Source organism: Orycteropus afer, unplaced genomic scaffold (genome assembly GCF_000298275.1).
Source record: "Orycteropus afer afer isolate SDZICR_OR568_19922 unplaced genomic scaffold, OryAfe1.0 scaffold00304, whole genome shotgun sequence".
NCBI lineage: Eukaryota > Metazoa > Chordata > Mammalia > Tubulidentata > Orycteropodidae > Orycteropus > Orycteropus afer.
Genome location: NW_006921891.1, coordinates 2,885,806 through 2,890,751, shown reverse-complemented (window position 1 = coordinate 2,890,751; position 4,946 = coordinate 2,885,806). Strand labels below are relative to the sequence as shown.

At 42.2% G+C, this 4,946-nt stretch overlaps 1 protein-coding gene across 1 annotated transcript in view; it reads right to left on the bottom strand.

The window, feature by feature from the left end:
• ARHGAP6 (Rho GTPase activating protein 6) overlaps positions 1-4,946 on the bottom strand; it is a 656,445-nt gene that overhangs the window by 301,900 nt on the left and 349,599 nt on the right. The gene's annotated exons all lie outside the window — the stretch shown is intronic.

Genomic DNA, 4,946 nt, shown 5'->3' with positions numbered 1-4,946 from the left:
ATATATATATATATACACACATATATACATATATATATATACACACACTCATATATGAGTATGTGGAAAACTGGTGAAATCTGAATAAAGCCTGCAGTCTAAACAACAGTTGTCATGTGTTGTTGTTGTCATTAGGTGCCATCAAGTCAGTTCCAATTCATAGCAACCCAATGTATAACAGAACAGAATGTTGCCCGGTCCTGCGCCATCCTTCACACTTGTTGCTATGTTTGAGCCCACTGTGGCAGCCACTGTGTCAATTCATCTTCTGGAGGGTCTTTCTCTTTTTCACTGACCCTCTATTTTACCATCAGAAGGAAGATGGGGCAATCTACTTCCGTAGTGATACTGCCTCGGAAACCCAAGGAAGGGTCGCTATGAGTTGGGTTTGACTCGACAGCACATAACAACAACAACAACAACAACTATTTTACCAAGCATGTCCTTCTTCAGGGATTGGACCCTCCTGATAGCACGTCCAAAATAAGTGAGATGAAGTTTCTCATGTCAATTTCCTGACTTTGAGATAGTAATATATTTAGGTACAATGCTACCATTGGCAGGAGCTGGAGGATAGGCACATGAACATCTCTGTATAATTTTTGTGACTTCCTGTGTTCTGTATTTTAAGATACAAAGTTTAAAAACAAAGTTTCATCTATAAGGCATCATCTCAAGTCAGTGACATTTTACCAGGCAGCTAATGTGCAGTGGGGTCCCAACATTGTCTCAGCAGTCAGACAGACAAGGAGTTGAGTCACAGTTCCTGCTTACTAGCTGTGAGGCCCTAAATCAAATAGAACCTCTGCATCTCAGTTTCCTCATTCTTTAAATGAGGATGGTAATAGGATCTACTTCAAAGCGTTCTTCTAAGGAATAAATGAGATTATTATTATGAGTGCCCAACGCTCATGATGAACATTCAGTAAATACTAATATTAGCACTGATGTCCCTAGGTGGTGCAAACAGTTAATGTACTCAGCTGCTAACCAAAAGGTTGAAGGTTCAAGTCTACCCAGAGGTGACTCGAAAGAAAATCCTGCCAATCTCTTTCTAAAAAATCAGCCACTGAAAACCTTATAGAGAAGACAGTCATACTCAGATACATATGAAGCTGCCAGGAACCAGAGCTGACTTGAAAGCAACTGGTATATTGCTATACTATTAGCAGGAGTACTTTAAGTCATCCCAAATATTTCTAGGAGCTCAAAAGCGCTCACTAACATGACTGATATTCACACAGTTACTAGGTGCCCAGCACAAGCCATATGTGGCCAAGGATATTGACATGCCTTTCCCCCTTTGGAGTTTCTAGTTCTGTAGTGAATAAATAGGTCTTTAAAAAAAAAGCAATTCCAAGTAGGATGACGATTTTGGATGTGGACACAGAGAGAAGAACTAGGGAAATGAAAGGCACTTTCTGCAGCCAAGGTTGATGTGAGAGTGTTCTGTCTACTAAGTGCAGGGCAGGACAGGATGGTTACACAGAAGTCCTCAGCTGCAACCAGCAGAGAGAAGGGAGACTCACTTTCAGCCAAGGCAGGTTAACCTATTTGTGTTGATGTGTAACTTTAAGGGTTCAAATCCTTTACCCATCAACCAGAAAAAAAAGCTAAACCAATTGTTCCTTTTTCCTTGTTTGGAAAATAAATTACATTAAAAAAAAAAAAAACACTGCCACCAGTTCATTCCAACTCATAGCAACCCTACAGCTCCACAGGATTACCAAAGCTATAAATCTTACAAAAGCAGATTGCCTCATCTTTCTCCCTCAGAGCAGCTGGTGGGTTCGAACCACCAACCTTTTGGTTAGCAACCCAATGGTTTAATGACTGTGCCACCACCAAAAACAAACCAAACTCACTGCCCTCAAGTCGAATCCAACTCATAGTGCCTTCTCCTTGGGTTTCCAAGGCGGTATCACTATGGAAGTAGATTGCCCAATCTTCCTTCCAAGGAGTGGCTGGTGGGTTTGAACCGCCAGCCTCCTGGTTAGCAGTCAAATGTCTTAGGCACTATGCCACCACAGCGCCTTCAAATTACGTTAGGCTGTCCTTTAATAGGCTTTGAGGGAAAATTATCCATGGTAGTTTGCATCTATACTAGATTTAGACCAAAGCACTTCTGAATTAAGTATCAAGCCCCCAATATTAAATTAATCATGATATATATGTAAAATATATCACTATATAATAAGTTAGGAAGGACCCCTGCTGTCACAGTGGTTCGAACCAACTAGCCATTTGTTCCAAAGGTAAAAGATGTGCCAGTCTGGTTCCACAAAGACTGTGTTGTTGTTGTGAGGTGCCATGCAGCTGATTTCATGTAAAACAGAATGAAACACTGCCCAGTCCAGTACCATCCTCACATCCTTGCTATACTTGCAACCATCGTTGCAGCCACTGTGTCAGTCCATCTTTTTGCGAGTCTTCCCCTTAATGGGTCTTTCCCTATAAAGGTTATAGCCTTGCAATTCCACTCTGTCCTATAGGGTTGCTATGAGTCGGGATCGACAAGACTGCAAGGAGTAATAGTAGTATTAAGAATAAGTTCCTTAATAAGCTTCTAATGTGAATATTCCTACAGGCATTCACATTACATACAGATGGAGTTAGCATAACACATCACTAGTTTAAATGAGGAAATTAAATAGCCCACAGTGGAGAAGAATGAGACATCCTAACCAATTTGGGACTCTTCTGCATACTTAGGAACACAGTGTCTTTGGTAATGTAACCAAACCTCAAATACGACATGCTTTGTGATGATAATTTGTTTGCCCCTCTACAAAAAAAAAAAAAAAAAAATCTGGCCCTTTGCTGCCCTGCACCCTGCCAGACAGCTCTCCATGGATGGCATCCCTGTGGACTGGTTCAGTTTGACTTGAGAAAGAGATAGGGAGACAAGAAGAAATGGTCAGGGGCCTTTTGTCCCACTCCATTCCTGCTTCTCTATGTTCTGTCGTTACTGTCTTCCACTTTCAGCACCCCCATGCCCCAGTGGTACCCAGCTGGTACTGTGTAAACAGCTTCTCCACCACTGTTGGTTCCCTTAAACCTGTCCACACCTCAGTAACAGTTCAGTGCTAAATCCTCTTCAGTTAAGCCGTTTTGAGTGTGCCTTGTTTCTGCTGGGATCCTGACTGATACATGCCCTTCTCTACCTAGTGGACACCCACCACACACTTCACTGGACAAAGTAGGAGGATGGCTTACTTTCTGAGAGAAAAGTGAAAACTGCATTTTATATTTTGCTCAGACCATCAAAACGACATCATACTACTCATGGGACTGTCGAAAGTCATGTGGGTAAATATTTATAAAAACAATGCAGTGTGTTACCGTTTTCAAATTCTTCCAACAAACTCAACATTCCATTTCCTTACCAGCCTCTTGAGGAACCCAGAGCCATGGCCAGGAATGCTGCCCTTGTTGGGTGGCACCCCACCTGGCAGAGGGAAACTTGGTGGATACAGAGCCACAGTGCTCCCCAAGCTGGCCAGATGCTTCGTACCTCTTTATTTGACTTGGACAGACTTACACATATCTTTAGCAGATAGTTCAGTCAGCTTCAGAAAGGAACCATTCAAAAAATATTTCTCAAGCATATTCATCTGAACTTCCTTTGCTGTTCCCATAGCAACTTTTTCCCAAAGCCACAACCCCAAATTCTTTAGAAAACGTCATCTCCAAAATCTAATTTAGCCGACATTGTAAACACTCAATTTTTTTTACTATAAAAATTTAAAAAGAAAAGTGAAAAGAGTTCTAAGAATGTGTCAAATAACTAAAGAGAAGCAGAGAAAATCCTGATGTGTTTTCATTTCCAAGGGCCAGGGCATCTTGCAAGGAAAGAGGAACCTGTAGTGCCCTTAGTGACAATGACCACCTTTCAATAAACAAATTAGCCTTCTGCTTTGTGTGTAACTTATAGGAATGGAGACATAGCCCGTGTCCACATCCATGCAGACAACGATAGCATTCAGTCCCATATGATAGGCGGGGGTCCTGGCTGTTGTAATTAATCTGCCTTTAAGTGATGAAGCAATCTACTTCCGTAGTGATACTGCCTCAGAAACCCAAGGAGGGGTCTCAATGAGTCGGATCTGACTTGACAGCAGTTGAGTTTTTCTTTTTTTTTTTTGGTTTAAGTGTTTAAGTGTTCAGAACAATGATCTTCTGAAAATAAGGTTAGAACCAGAAAATCTAAGAAGAGGAAGTACATTAAAAGCTTAAATTAATTGTATTTGTTTGGAAATGTTGGGGATCTCAGTCCAAAATTGTGTGAGTAACCAAGCTCTTTAACTGGATTTCCTCCCTATCATTAAAGAGCTTACAATGGAAAGCAGGCCATGCCAGTTAACAGTGAATGACGTGGCCAGGAGTCAACCAAGCAACCAACCTGTTGCAGCGGAGTCAATTCAGGCTGCTGTGTCAGAGTGGAACTCTGCTCTGCAGGGTTGCAGTGGCTGTTTTCTCAGAAGCAGATCACCAGGCCTTTCTACAAAGGTCCCTCCGGGTGGCCTCAAAGCGCCAAACTTTCTTTAGCAGCACAGTACGTTACCCATTTGCACCACCCAGAGACTCCAAGAGTTAAAAAGACACCCTTCAAGCTGGGAACTGAACTCATCCCCAAGGCTCTAGTTCAGCCAATTGATAGGCCTAAAAGGTGAACAGTGATCCCAGGAGGGTATGCACTCGTTAGAACAATGACCCATATAAAATCAAGAGGGCAGCACTTGCTCAGGGAATAGAGCTAGGGGGTGGGAAAGGATGGGAAGGAAAAACAAGAGACGTGGTAGGCTCAAGGAGGAAGTAGGAAGAGTGCTACTGCATTGTGGGGATTGCAGTGAATGTCACAAAACAGAATGTGTGTGGACTGTTGAATGAAAACACAATTTGCTCTTGTAAACTTTCACCCAAATCACACACACACACACACAAAG